The sequence below is a fragment of the Rhinopithecus bieti genome, unplaced genomic scaffold, assembly GCF_001698545.2.
Source record: "Rhinopithecus bieti isolate Rb0 unplaced genomic scaffold, ASM169854v2 scaffold_14825, whole genome shotgun sequence".
In the NCBI taxonomy this organism is placed as follows: domain Eukaryota; kingdom Metazoa; phylum Chordata; class Mammalia; order Primates; family Cercopithecidae; genus Rhinopithecus; species Rhinopithecus bieti.
Window position 1 is genome coordinate 99061 of NW_016807875.1, and position 15058 is coordinate 114118.

The 15058-nt window shown below is 49.3% G+C and overlaps 1 long non-coding RNA gene across 1 annotated transcript; it reads right to left on the reverse strand.

The window, feature by feature from the left end:
• Positions 1-7386: 7386 nt before the first annotated feature.
• LOC108536935 (uncharacterized) lies at positions 7387-9546 on the reverse strand (the record flags this gene model as incomplete). Its single annotated transcript, XR_014485105.1, has 2 exons — positions 9519-9546; positions 7387-7619 (listed from the first exon to the last, which is right to left on the reverse strand). It is a non-coding gene; the product is annotated as an uncharacterized LOC108536935 (long non-coding RNA).
• Positions 9547-15058: the final 5512 nt, after the last annotated feature.

Consider the following 15058-nt stretch of genomic DNA (forward strand, 5'->3'; position numbering starts at 1 on the left):
CATAAAGGAAAGAAATGGACATTTCTAAGTAAACTACTTTCTTTCTCAGTTGTACCAGGATAACCTCCTTAGAAATGTGGAGGGTGAAACTAGGGAGGTCAGGGCAGAGAGGGCAGTGCAGAACAGGCCCAAGGGAGAGCCCCACCTGTCTCTCAGCACCTTTCTCCTTGTGCTTGTCCTCTCCTTTTTTCTAAAGCCATTACAGTGATGATAACTTGGATTTAGATGGTGCTTTACTGTTTACAAAGCACTTTTTCATTTAATCCCCACAAAATCCTTTAAGAGAATATGTTTTTGTTGTCATTTTATAGAGGAAGTTGATGAGAATCAGTGAGCAGATGAGGCTCAGTTTTCTTGCATTTCTCTTGGGCTGCAGGTCATTTTCTCCCCAGAGCTGCTTATACCTCCCCAGCTGCAGGTGCAGGTGGTGCCAGTGTGGAAGGACGTGTGGAGCTGTAAGGCATCTCTGTCCTCCAGGACTTTGGGAACTCATTGTTTCCTTCTGAATCCACCAGAGGTGCTGGGGCCATCCCAGGACTCACGGAGCTGAAGAACATTCACGAGGTGTTTCTCATGAGTTGGGTTTTTAGTTTTTTGTTTGTTTCAGTGTTTATAGACTGCTTGTGAAATGATCTTTTTTTATGGGGATTCTTTAATACGTAAGGAAGTCATTTCTTTGACACATTCTGCAGCATCTGGCATTTTGTCTTTGAGTTTTAAGATTATCATTTTTTTTTTATAGAGAGAGATGGGATCTTGCCATGTCGCCTAGTCTGGTCCCAAACTCCTGGGATTGAGTTATCCTTCCACCCCAGCCTCCCAAATTTCTGGGATTACAGGCATGAGCCACTGTACCCTACTGAGTTTTTAAATTTTTATTGAAAGGTTGTGTGCCCTGCTTAAGAGAGAGTGTGGTGAACATAGTGATGATGACAGTTCCCAGCATGTGGGGCCCACATGCAGGAGCCATCCCAGCCCGTTACCCGGAACCAAACCCAAGGCTGCACCACTGCATCCGCCAAAAACATTCAAAAGCATCACCATATCTTACACTAAATAACAATAAAAATAGCACACAGGCTAGGTGTGGTGACTCACGCCTGTAACCCCAATATTTTGGGAGGCTAAGGCAGAAGGATCCCTTGAGCCTAGGAGTTTGAGGCTGTAGGGAGCTTTGATTGTTTTATTACACTCCAGCCTGGGTGACAGAGGAGACCCTGTATCTAAATATCTATCTATAAATATCTCTAGCTCACTGAATCGGTGGGTGCCTTAAACTTCCTTAGTGTCACTACACACCCAGTGGTATCAAAATGCTCTGTCCTAAATGTGCCATTTTCAACAGTTCTTTGTTTGAAGTGGTTTCCAGACAGGGTCTATACACTAAGATTCTTTGATGTCTTTTAAGTCTTTAATCTGTAAATTCTCCCTTTGCTCTTTTCTCTGGTGTTTTTTCCCATTTGTCAAAGATTGGGGTCTTCTGTCCCATAGAGTTGTTCTGATAGTTAGGTATATGATGTGAACTGTGCATCTAATTTTTACTTTTCTATTAGCCTCATAATAGAGTAAAAAAAAAACAAATGAAGTTGACATTAAGAATGTATTTTATCAGGCCAGGCACGGTGCCTCATGCCTGTAATCGTAGCACTTTGGGAGGCCAAGGCAGGCAGATCACCTGAGGTCAGGAGTTTGAGAACCAGCCTGGCCAACATGGGGAAACCCCGTCCCTACAAAAATTACAAAAATTAGCCGGGTGCGGTGGCGTGCACCTGTAATCCCAGCTACTCGAGAGGCTGAGGCAGGAGAATCGCTTGAACCCTGGGGGGCAGAGGTTGCAGTGAGCCGAGATGGTGCCATTGCACTCTAGCCTGGGCTACACAGTGAGACTCCGTCTCAAAAAAGAAAAAGACAATAAGAAGTTTTTTTGCTTATAATATTTTTTAAAATTTTAACTTTTGTCCTCAGGGCATATGACACTAACTAGAACTATACAGTCACATTACCAAGTTTTAATCAAAAGCCACTGGTGGAATAGTTTAAAGAATGTCCACAGAATCTTTGATCTGCCTCCCTTCAGAAGGTGGAACACCATACTCTGCTGGCGAGTGTGGGCTGGATGTTTTAACTCGCTGATAAGGAACAGGATGAGGTGGAAGTGAAGCTGTGGGACTTCTGATACAAGAGGTGCTGCGGCTTCCTATGCACCACCCCATCAATAACTGTATTGAGAAAGCCTGCTGCCGTGTCATGAGGACCCTCACACAGCCCCCGTGCTTCCAATACTAGGTCACAGAGGTGCCGTGGCTTCCTCCTCGCCACCCCGTCACTGCACTGTGGAAGCCAGCTGCCATGTCACAAGGATCCTCACACAGCCCTATGGACATTCCACACATCTATAGCCTTGTCTGTGCCCCAAGGAATTTGGGCCTTCTGCCAGAGCCAACAGTAGCCCTTCCCGTGTGCAAGTGGCCACCTGGAAAGCAGCCTTTCCCTCTCCACTGGCCTCACTAGCACATGACTCATATCCTGAGCCAGGTCGTCTGAGCCTTCCCGCCCACCCAGAAGCTGTGTGGTGTCAGGAATGCTTCTGGTGTGGTGTTGGCTACATGGTCTTTGTTGATAAATGCTTTCTGTGTCCTGCCCCTGACTGGACACACAGCTAAGAGTATTGCTTCCTCTTCCTTTTTGAAGTTATAGAGATTGCTTTTGTATTTTATATTGAATGCTTTAAGTCCTTTAAATGTTTATATTTCATGTTAAATATATTTAAATCATTTTAAACTTTATTAATATATGTATATTTAATTTGAGTATTTAAAAAAAATTTATGTTTTTACATTTTATTTTATTTATTTTTAAGACAAGGTCTCACTCTTGTCTGTTGCCCAGGCTGGAGTGCAGTGGTGTGATCTCATCTCACTTCAACCTCTGCCTCCCGGTGCCTCAGCTTCCTAAGTAGCTGGGATTACAGGCACGCACCACCATGCCCGGCTAATTTTTTGTATTTTTAGTAGAGATGGGGTTTCACCATGTTGGCCCGGATGGTCTCAAACTCCTGACCTCAAGTGATCGGCCCACCGTGGCCTCCCAGGCTGCTGGGATTCACCATGCCCGTTATATTTAATGTTTTAAATGGTGTAAAATACATGATTCCAAAGCCAAATACACAAAACAAGTTTATGAAAGGAAGTTTACTATCTACCTCATATGTATTTTTTTACTTTATTCCTTTTGTCTTTCTATGGAAATTAAATGTTTTTTCTGTTACTAGTTAATTTTTTAACAGCTTTATTGAATTATAACTGACATATTATAAAATTCACCCATTTTAAATGTATAGTTCATTGGGTTTTGGGAAATGTATACCATTGGGGAAACATTATCACATAAAAGTACAGAATATTGCCATCACCCATGGGAGTTTTCTTATACTCCTTGTTTGTGTTTTTTCCCCCTTTTTTCTTTTCTTCTGTGAAATCATTACAGACTCTCACAGGAAGTTACAAAGATATCAGCATCCCATGTGCCCTTCCCCACCTTCCTCTGGTGGCTAGGAACATGACATTGGAAGATAGGGCGACTGCTCTCCAGACTTGATTCAGATCCCCCCGTGTTATCCTGGATACCTGGTCCTAGAGCCTTCTCGACAGCCGTAGACAGACATGAACCCTCCTCATGGAGTCCTAGCCTGTTTCCACACTGGTTATGTGGTTTTGTCCTGGAGGAAACCATGGGAGTGGGTTCCACAGGGAGTGATCTGTGAGATGGTCTTTGTGCATCCACTCAGCAGGAGCCTCTACGGATTCACCAGTGCTCCTGGGTGTATCCATAGCCATCCCTTTTATTGCTGAGAGGAGGCCATGATGTGAACAAAACCCAGTTTGAAGGACATTGTTGGAACACCCGTTGAAGGGTTTTCCCTATAGTCTATTACCAATAAAAATTCTATGAACATTCATGAACAGGTCTTTGTGTGCACATGAGGTTCTATTTTCTTGGATAAATGTCCTGGGGGGCAGTTGTTGAATGGGGTAACACACTTAGGTTCGTAAGTCTGCCTTGCTCTTCTCCAGGGCAGCAACACTTCCTATTCCCACAACAAGCGAGAGAGTTCCAGTTTTCTACATCCTCTCTAGCATCCTTGAGTATTTTGTATTTTAGCTGTTCTGATAGGTGTGCAGTAATATCTCACTGTGGTTTTAAGTTGTGTTTCTCTAATGGCTTAAGATGTCGAGTGTCTTCTCATGTCTTGTTCACCATGTGCACCTCTTCTGAATATCTCTGTCTTTTCTCTTATTTCTCTTATTTTCTAATTAATGTCTGTTGTTTGATATTTCTTTCTTCTACATACAAGCCTACTATCTGACTTGTGATTTGCAGATATTTTTCCCTGTCTGCAGTTTGTCTTTTCACTCTTTAAACTAGGTCTTTCAAAGAGCAAAAGTTTTTAATTTTGTCGAGGTAGTTTATCAGTTTTTTTCTTTTATGGAATATGCTCTTGGTGTCTAACAACTCTTGGCCCTAGGTCCTAAAGATTTTCTCCTAAAATCTTTACAAGTTTTTCTAGTCTTGTTCCATTTGAATCTAAGCATTTTATTTTTATTTGGAGCATCTGTAAATGGTACTGTGTCTTTATTTCTTGTTTTCATATGATTATTGCTAACATTTAGAAATAGGATGGGTGTGGATCTTCGATTCTATGTCCTTGCTAAACTATTAAATAAAGTTTCTTGGAATTTTTCATAGATTCCTTGTGATTTTTGACATGGATACTTACGCCGTCTTCAGAGAGAGACAGTTTTATTCCGTTTCTTCCTTTCTGCCCTGTGTGCCATTCCATCTGCAGCCCTTAGTACATCACTCTTGATCATGTCAGCCTTGAGTTCTTGGTAGATGGCCTTTATCATGTTGAGGATGTTTCTCCACACTCCTGTTTTGCTAGGAATTTTTATCATGAGTTTTGAATTTTATCAAATGATTTTCTGCACCAATTGGGATTATGTGATGTTTCTTCTTTAACTTATTGGCATGGTAGGTGACATTGATTGATTGCTGGTCGAGCCAGCCTTACATATTTTACTGTTATCAGAAGCGTAGGTGTTCCTCTGTAGACTTCTTGATGCACCCGCTTCTCTCTGCTTCTCCACATGGTCATGTGTCTGTGGAACCTCATTTGTACTATCAGCCCCACGTGCAAATGTGCCCAGATGCCACCAGCAGCCCCTGCTGGGTGGGCTTTGTGTTCAGCCCCTTTCTTAGGAGATGCTGTGGGGCACTGCTCTGGGCCAAGCACCTTTTCATGTCCTGGTTGTGTTTTTTTGGTTTGGGGTTTGGGTTTTTTTCACACAGGGTCTTGTTCTGTCAGCCAGGTTGGGGTGCAGTTGTGCAATCTCAGCTCACTGCAGCCTCAACCTCCTAGGCCCAAGGGGTCTTCCCGCCTCTGGCTCCCAAGGACCTGGGATTACAGGTGCACGTCACCTCGACTGGCTAATTTTTTGATATTTTTGTAAAGATGAGGTCTCCCTACGTTGCCCGGGTCTCAAACTCGTGGACCCAAATGACCCCCGACCTTAGCCTCCTGAGTAGCTGGGACCACAGGGGTGAGCCACCGTGCCTGGCCCTATTTGTGTATTTTGGGGACAGATTGATTCATGGGTGGTTGGTTGCTGGGTGGTATGCAGCTCGTGTTGCAGGGTGGGGCTGGAGGGAGCTGTGCCCCCTTCTGGCCATCCTCCTCTGTGTTCCCAGCAGTGGTGCGTGACAACCCTGACCTGACCCCTCTCCTCTGCATGTTTCTCTCTGCTGGTCACTTCCGTGTGTTTATTTCCACACTCGCAAGTCTTGGAGGGTATCTGCTGACTCATCCTCCATCTGACATTCCTGCCTTATGGCCGTGATGATTTTTAGCTATGCAATTGTACCTTTAACATGCACACCTACATTTCTTTGTCTTTATCATGTTTAGTTTTTATCTTGGTGCCATCTGTGTAAGAGAAGTGTTTTCCTTGCTCCTTTTCCCCTTTGCCTTCACGGAGCTGTGTGTCTCCTTGTGAGGCTCCAAGGTCCCTGTTGTACTGTGCAGTGGGTGCCCTGCAGTGTGTGCTGGTTATAGCTAGGCTTGCCTGACATGCTGGGAAGCCTCAAGCTGTTGCCTCGTCATGCTCATGCCCTTGAGGGTCCCAGTGGGGCTTAGCAGGGCAATGACCCTCCTTCCTCTAGGCCAAGCAGCCATTTTCCATGCTTCGATGATATCTTTTCAACTATGTATGCATACTTGAAATACTGGAGCTTGCTGTTTTCAGAAATTTACATAAATATATCATGTGTTTTGTCCCCAGCATTATTCTTGTGTGTGTGTGTGTGTGTGAGAGAGAGAGAGAGAGAGGGAGAGATGGAGAGAAGACAGGAGATAGGGACAGGGTCTGGCTCTGATGCTCAGGCTGGAGTACAGTGGCATGATCTTGGCTCACTGTAGCCTTGACCTCCTGGGCCCAAGTGATCCTCCTGCCTCAGCCTCACGGGTAGCTGAGACTGCTGGTGTGCACCACAGTGCCCGGCTAATTTTCAAATTTTTCGTAGAGGCAGGGTTCCTCAACATTATTTGTGAAATTGATTCACGTTGTGATGTGTTTACTTCTACTGCTGTGTAGTTTTCCGTCCTCACATCCTAGTGATGCGCTGCAAACCCCACTGCTGTGAAACATTTCGTGCATGTCTCTCATGTGTGTGCCTGCCTTTCTTTTGGACGTGTGTGTCCAGAATGGCATTGCTGGGCTGTAGGGCACACTTGTGTTCAGTACAAGTAGACATTGCCAGATGAGTGAGTTGGCGTTGATGAGAATGAATCAGTTTCCTTTGCTCCACCTCTTCAGCAGTACTTGTGTGTATCAGGGTTCTCTAGAGGGACAGCACTAATATGATAGATATGTATATGGAGGAGAGTTTATTGGGAGTACTGACTCACACTATCAGAAAGTGAAGTCACACAATAGACCATCTGCAAGCTGAGGAGCCAGGAAGCCAGTCTGAGTCCCAAAACCTCAAAAGGAAGGAAGATGACAGTGCAGCTTTCAGTCTGTGGCTGAAGGCCCGAGAGCCACTGGCAAACCACTGGTGTAGGTCCAAGAGTCCAAAAGCTGAAGCACTTGGAGTCTGATGTTTGAGGGCAGAAAGTATCCAGCACAGGAGAAAGATGGAGCCTGGAAGACTCAGTCAGTTCAGTCCTTCTGCTTTCTTCTGCCTGCTTTACTCTAGCTGTGTTGGCAGCTGATGAGATGGTGCCCACCCAGATGCGGGGTGGGTCTGCCTCTCCCTGTCCACTGATTCAAATGTTAATCTCCTTCGGCAACTCCCTCAAGACACTCTCAGACAAAATACTTCACATCCTTTAATCCAATCAAGTTGACACTCAATAATAACCCTCACACTTACCTTGGTTTTAGTTTGCGTTTTCTTGCTAACTAACGGAGTTGAGAACTTTGTGCCCAGGTGCCGCCCTCCTGCGTTTTCCCTCTTCTGTGAGGTGCCCACATTGCCCCAACTCCTGTGTCCATGCTCCTGTCGGGTGGTCTGTGTTGCCTCTCTCTGTATGTTCCACATCCTAGTGACCAAGCATGTGTGTGAGGGGCCAAAGCAGAGGACAGAGATGCTGAATGCCCTCTTTGTGCTACTGTTCACCCTGTGATAACAGAAAATATAAGTGGAAAACAGGACTGCAGTAGAAAGCCTGTGTGCCTTGGAGCACAGAGGGTGGGGAGCGCTTTGGGAGGCCGAGGAAAGCGGATCATAAGGTCAAGAGATGGAGACTATCCTGGCCAACATGGTGAAACCCCAACTCCACTAAAAATACAAAAATTAGCTGGGTTCAATGGGTATTTGGTTTGAACCTGTGAATTTTGAGGTGTGGGAGAGGGGCTGGAACAAACATTCAGACCATAGCAAAGAGATTCTACCTCATGATGTCTGGTGCCTGCCTGGCCTTGGCCAGCGTGACTTATGGTGTGAGACACTTTTCCACAAAGTGATAGCTCCTGTCACTAACATGGGAGAACATCCATGTTAGGAGCCCTTTCCACAAAGTAATAGCTGGAACCCCACAGTTGGTGTGGCCCTGAAGAGGGGGAGGAGAGAGGCTGGACTCTTGGGCAGGGTTCTTCAGAACATGCAAGGGTCTGTGGAGCCTGGATAGAAACGCTAATGTGGACTCTGTCAGGTGGTGGATGGGAGGGCCTGGGCCCTGTGAGGGCCTCTATGCCTTGACTCAGCCTCCCTGCGCACAGCTCTGTGCCTGCCCTCAGCTCTGCCCCTGCCCTTAGCTCTGCCCTGGCCCTTGGCTCAGCTCCCCCTGCCCTTGGCTCAGTCCCCCACCCTCGGGTCAGTCCCCCTGCCCTCGGCTCAGCCCCCCTACCCTCAGCTCTGACCCTGCTCTCAGCTCTGGCCTTGCACTCCGCTCAGCTCCACTGCCCTCGGCTCTACCCCTGCCCACGACTCTTCCCCTGCCCTCAGCTCTGCCCTGCCCTCAGCTCTGTCCTGGCCCTTGGCTCAGCTCCCCCTGCCCTTGGCTCAGTCCCCCACCCTCGGCTCAGTGCCCCTGCCCTCGGCTCAGCCCCCCTGCCCTCGGCTCTGACACTGCTCTCAGCTCTGGCCTTGCACTCAGCTCAGCTCCACTGCCCTCGGCTCTACCCCTGCCCACGACTCTTCCCCTGCCCTCAGCTCTGTTCCTGCCCTCGCCTCTGCTCCTGCCCTTGGCCCTGCCCCCATGCCCTGGGCTCAGGCCCCCTGCTCTCGGCTCTGCCCCCCTGCCCTCAGCTTGGCGCCCCTGCCATCGGCTCTGTCCCCATGTCCTTGGCTCAGCCCCCTGCCCTTGGCTTTGCCCCTGTCCTGGGCTCTGCCCCTACCCATGGCTCTGCCCCTGCCTTCAGCTCTTTTTCTGCCCTCGGCTCTGCCCCTGCACTCAGCTCTGCCCCCCTGCCCTCGGATGTGCCCCTGCCCTCAGCTCTGCCCCATACTTCGCTCAGCCCCCCTGCCCTCAGCTCTGCCCTCTTGCCCTCAGTTCTGCCCCTGCCTTCGGCTCTGCTCCTGCCCTTGGCTCTGCTCCTGCCTCTTAGCCCTGCCCTTGGCTCTGCTTCTGCCCTTGGTTCTGCCCCTCCCCTTGGCTTAGCCGCCCTGGTCTCAGCTCTGCCCCTTCCCAACAGCTCTGCCCCTGCCCTTGACTCTGCCCCTATACTTGGCTCAGCCCCCCTGCCCTCGGCTCTGCCCCTGGCTCTGCCCCTCTGCCCTTGGCTCAGCTCCCCTGCCCTTGGTTCTGCCTTTGTACTTGGCTCAGCCCCCCTGCCCTCAGCTCAGCCCCCTGGTCCTTGGCTGTGTCCCTACCCTCGGCTCTGGCCCCATGCCATCGACTCTGTCCCTGCCCTCAGCTCAGCCCCCCTGCCCTTGCCTTTACCCTTGTCCTCAGCTGCTCTCCCCCTGCCCACTAAGATGGTAAGAGGTGAGAGGTCAATGGTGCTTCTCTTCCATATCCGGGATTGCCACAGTGCTGTAGGTCATGGGGTATGTCACTCAAGGGCTTTGCACACAGTAGGACTTTTCTCATTTTGTCTTTTTTTCCTTCATTCAGTCCATTGGAGTCTTCTCTCCTTTTAAGGCATGCATGAGGCACTACTCCTGATGCAACTGCTGGAGAGCGCATTCCACCCTTTCCATAGAAGACACGACAGCCTGCAGGACTCACCTGGAAAAGGCAGGAGTTGCTGTAAAGCATCCTTCAGACAGTAGGCTGGGAAGCATGTGAAACCCAACTCAACAGAAAATACAAAAATTAGCCAGGCATGGTGCCACAGGCCTATACTCCCAGCTACCTGGGAGGCTCAAGTCGGAGGACAGCTCGAGCCCAGGAGGTGGAGGTTGCAGTGAGCTATGTTCACACTGCTGCACTTCAACCTGGGCGACACAGCGAGACCCTGTTTCAAACAAACAAAAGAACCCTTCAAATAAAGATAAGATATCTGGAGCATGGCTGTGTGCTGTAGGCAGGCCAGGCCTCATCACTGTGTGGGGCTGCGCCCAGGGCCAAGGTGGGAGCAAGCCCCTGGTGCCACGTAAGACTACTGCTTCTTGCTACTCCTCACTCCCCGTTCCCCACCCTCCCCAGTGTCTCCCTCAAAAACAGGCCTTTGGTGTTTGATCCTGTCAATCATGAGTGTCTTTGGAACTGGAGCTAGGATTGAAGGTTCTTGGAAAGCTTCCCTTGAAGGGCTTCCCTCCCTTTTCCACCTGGCCGCTGACTTCCCGTCTTCTCTGCGTGAGGACGCCTTCCTCCTCCTGGGCCTCTGAGGCCAAGTGCCTGCATGAGGGGGAAGGGGCTGAGTCACATCCCTTCTAAGGGGCTTTGGGCACCATTCAATATTTAAATGGTTGTTAAACAAACTAGTGGTTGGTGGAGTTGTTAACTTTTATAAGTAGAGGAGCATTTGCCCAGGATATACTTAAAGGCCTGTTTTATCACGGTACCGTGGAAGACAAATCTGAATTTGAAGTGTTCTCTTTCTCTCTGGGAGTCTGTGGAGAGTAATATTCTCACATATGTTCAGGGAGAGAGACTCACCCAGGTGGAAGTGGGCTTGGTGTTTTAATATAAATTACAACAAACCCTTAAACAACACAGTGGTTGAGGGCGCCAACCTCCTGTGCGGTTGAAAATTTGTGTGTAACTTTTAACTTTCCCCAAACTTACTAACAGGCTCCTGTTGACCAGAGCCTTCCTGACCACATAAAGATGGTCACACATTTTGTATGTTACGTGTGTTGTACTTTTACTGTTAGGGTGAAGCAAACTAGAGACGTGAAAATTATAAGATCATGAGGAGAAAATAGGCTTAAGCCTCATGCAGCAGCAGCGGATCTCCACGAATGGCTTTTGTCCTCCTTGTTTTCACTTTGAATAGGCTGAAGAGGTTGACGAGAGATAGTTCTTGATGTCTGAGGAGTGGCAGAGGTGGAAGAAAATCTGTGTATAAGTGAATCCACACAGTGCAAACCCAGAGCCAGGTCGTTCAAGGGTCAACTCTAGTTACATTCCATCCCTTTATTGAAGGTGAATTTCAGCCCCGAAGAAGTCTTTTTTTCTGTGAGTTTTAAGAATTAATTATGTCATTACAAGCTTTTTCTTGTACAGTGCTTCTCAGATGCAGAACCTAACATGATTAAAGTGCAGGTTTGGATTCAGAGGGTCTGAGGGGACCTGTGAATCTCCATGTTCCACGAACTCCCTGGTGATTCCAAGGCCTCTGGCAAGGAGTGTTCCTGGGCAGCCTGCCCCCCTGCAGCTCCTCCCTCCTGACCCTGCTCCACAGACACCCCCCAACCGTCCCCCTCCCTACCCTGCTGCCCAACATCCTGCTCTGTCCCACAGGCGTCTCAGGGTCATGCTTTCCTAGTTCTGATCCTAGAAGCCCAGGAGAGGCAGCTCTGGATTCCCCACCAGTGCCTGGTCTTCACTTGTCAGCTGAAGAGACCAGATAGGCTGAAATTCCTGAGGTTTTTGCTAAACTGACCTTTCAGTAGTCAGTGTAACCCCTTCTGTGTCATGCTTGGTGGTCCTGGAGGAAGGCTCTTTGGTGTTCACTGCATCTCCTCTGGAGCAGAGGGAATATCAGTTGGGCTGCGGCATGTGCGGAGGGGGAGGCTGTGGTGCCTAGATGGTTTAGGTGAAGGCTCTGTGCTTGCTGGCACGTGGTGGGTGCTGGGAAACCTGCCCTGTGGTTTCCCTGGGCCAGTCTTGACAATACCTCTCTCCCTTGAGTGCTCTTGAAGCCACCTTCAGGGAGGAGCAGGGCATCGTTGTTCCTGTCATATCTGTCCTGCCAGCCCCATAGAAAGATTGTGTCTTGAGCCCCATGGCGGGGGAGGTGGAGCCCCTATGGGCTGCAGAGCCTCTGACGGTGTGGAGAGATCATGGCAAGGACGGCTGTTCCCAGCATCAGCTGGCCCTGAATCCCAAAGCTGGCTGCAGACACTGTCCACTCTGCTGGGCTGAGTTGTGTGTTATTTTGGCACAGATGTGAGGCTGCCTGGTAATCCGCAAGTTCCCTGAGTCCACAGTGTTGGCGCCGTGCCTTCTGCATCAGAGAGTATGCCAGTGGCTTGTGTGGAGGACTTTTGCCACCCTGGACTCTTAGTGACCCTAACAGTTCATGAAGCTGGGAGGGTTGCTGTCTGGAGGTGAAGGAACAGGGAATGCGTGGCCTAGGGCTGGTCAGGGCCAGGTGCTGTCCAGCCTTTCAGCCACTGGCTCTGTGTTTCCCTTCCCACAGACCATGCCCTGCCACTCAGCACAGGGCATGAGTCAGCCCCAGTGTCCCCAGGTGTGTTTCATTCTCCTGCTGACTCAAGGGACATGAGTTTAAAATAGACTTTGCTTGATAACTTGGAAGTGAGGGAGACTGAGACTGCACTTAAAATGAGTATAGGCAGGGACAGCTAAGTCACCTTCCAGGGAAGAGTCTCACCCAGGAGTGAGACCTGGCAGCCCCTCTTGGGTGGTCAGCTATGCAGCATTGTGGTGAGAAGGCACAGGGGCCAGGCCTGGGCAGCTGTGGAACGGTCTAAAAAGGGGACCTCCAGCTTCAAAGACTGCTGGAAGTGACAGGTCTGACAGGGAGGTGTGGGAGGGTCACAGCAGCCCCTACTCTCAGACAACACCTGTGAGTCAGCAGAGCCTGTGGATGTGACTCCAGAGCAGCCCCTGGGAGAAGTCACTGACATGGCTGAGTAACGGTATCTCTGTCCTCAGCTGGCTCTGCCATTTCACAGCAAGGGGCGAGGATGACAAGTCCTGAGCCCAGTAGAGGGAACACAGGGCAGTGTGGATGCCAGAGGTGCCAGAGGCATCACCAGGGCAGCTTCTGGGAGGAGTGGGATAGCAAGTCTTGGAAAAGAACAACAGCAACCAGAGCCTCTGTCCTCATCTGGTCTCTTATTGGAAAAGAGTGGGCCGGGTGGTGCATGCCTGGTGCCTACAGACAGGTCCTGGGAGGTGTAGGATGGGCTACATGGCAGCTACATCCAAGCCAGCTTCATCCACAGCCACCCAAATGCTTCAGCAGCACATCTCAGCTGTCACCTATTTCGATGACTGTGATGAGGGTGGTGGTTCATGGAGAGGTGAGGACTGGGGTTGCAGGGCCTCAAGAACATCACTGCCATCGGTAATGTCGCCATCGGTAACACGTAGCCAAGGCCAGGTGGACATGAGGGTCCTGGAAGGGCCGTGACCAGGATGGTCTTAGCTGTTGTCATGCCAGTGGGTAGAGAAACACTGTCCAGAAAACACAGAGTATACCTGGGGCAACACTCCCTAGCCCCCAGAGTGTTCATTGTGATACAGACTGTGAAAAGTATTCTGCCTGGTGGGTGCAACCCACTTCCTCCACCTCCTGAGTGGACTCCCAGATCCCTGGTCCATTGGGGAAGGTGCTGGGGCACTGTACCAGACTAGGGACATGGAGAGAATCACTTGTTTCAGGAGTGAAGTCATATGTCCTCACACTGTTGGGGCCCAGGCATTGTCCATAGGCTGTGAGGTCTGTACCCTGACCACGCCAGTGCTATTCTGGGTGTGTCCATGGGCCATAGACTCACGTCGAGATCAGGACGGTGAACTCTACCATGGTGAAGACCCCATTTTCCATCCTGAGAGCAGGCAGTCTGGAGTTTTAAAAATATTACTTCCTGATAATCCTTAAACTTCTACTTAAAGATTACCACGGAGTTTATAGACAGCCATAAGTTTGAACAGCCTTCCCTGAGTCAGGTGCTGAGATGCCATTTCTCCAGGCTGAGATATTCCAGTTTTGTGGTGGAAAACTGGAAGAGAATATAAAATTCATAGATTCAGGTAGAGAGAGAAAATATCTCTGGCCTCAGCCATCAGGACTGGTGGATGGTTATTCACCAGAATAACTTTAGATATGTTCTTGTGCCAGTTAAATATCAAAACAGCACTTTGTGGGATTTTATCATTTATTTTGGAAACACAAAGCAGGTTGCGAGATGGTGTTGAGGAGCAGCATCTTGTAGTCTCATCGAAGTCTGTGTCCAGGGGCAGATGGCACACAGTGTAACCTTGAACTGACGGGGTACAAGTGGGAGAGGCGCAGAGTGGAGCTGCCACTCACAGATGTGTCTGCACCTTGTGTTTCAAAAGCCACACTTTGTGGATGAGCAAAATGGGTAAATACAGGCGAGCGAATTGCAGAAACTTCCTCTCCCAGAATGGTCATGCACAGAGGTGCTTCTGTGGTGAAAAGAGCAGAGACATGTGCACAGATTGGTTTGTATGAAATGTTTTCTAACTGATGATGTGGCAAAGACATGACAGGAGGACTGTGACTTTGGGCATGGGGGTGTAGGTGTTCCCCCCATTCCTCTTGTAAGTGCACCTGGAAGACCTGGCTGTGATGGTGAACAAACCTAGAAGGCCCCCAGGCAGGGAGGAGGCCTGTGCTCTAAGAGTGTCCAGGCCGGGTGTAGAATGGTGAAGTTGGTGCCACCATAGGAGAGACCAGAACAAGGCTGGGAAGGAAGAAGTGCGCTTGTATCGCGTGTCACAGAGGGGCTGCCTCACACCACAGTGGCCGGGAGTCAGAAGCAGAGGCTTGGGGAAGGCCTCTGCCACTGCTTGTTGGGTTTTCTGCAGGAAGAGTGGGACAGGGCGGAGCGAATAGTTGAGGAGTGGCTACTTTGGAAAGTTCTTGCAGGCTTTGTGCTATAGGGATGCTTTCTAGTTTCCTGTATTACCTGGCTCTCGATGGTTTCAGGCAGGGCTTGGCTTGTGTACCTGGCTGTGTGCTGGTTTCAGGCAGGGCTTGGCTTGGGTGTGGAGTTGGGTAAGAAGGTGGTTGGGTTGTGTGGGGGCCCTTGGCTATCTGGGAATTTGCTAGCCCCGAGAGGGGCAGTCTTTCCCTGGACAGAAACTTTTTAAGATGCCAAGATTTCCTGAAATAAAACATGATTAATAAATAGAAATAAAATTTAATTAACACAATATGTGTCATCGGAT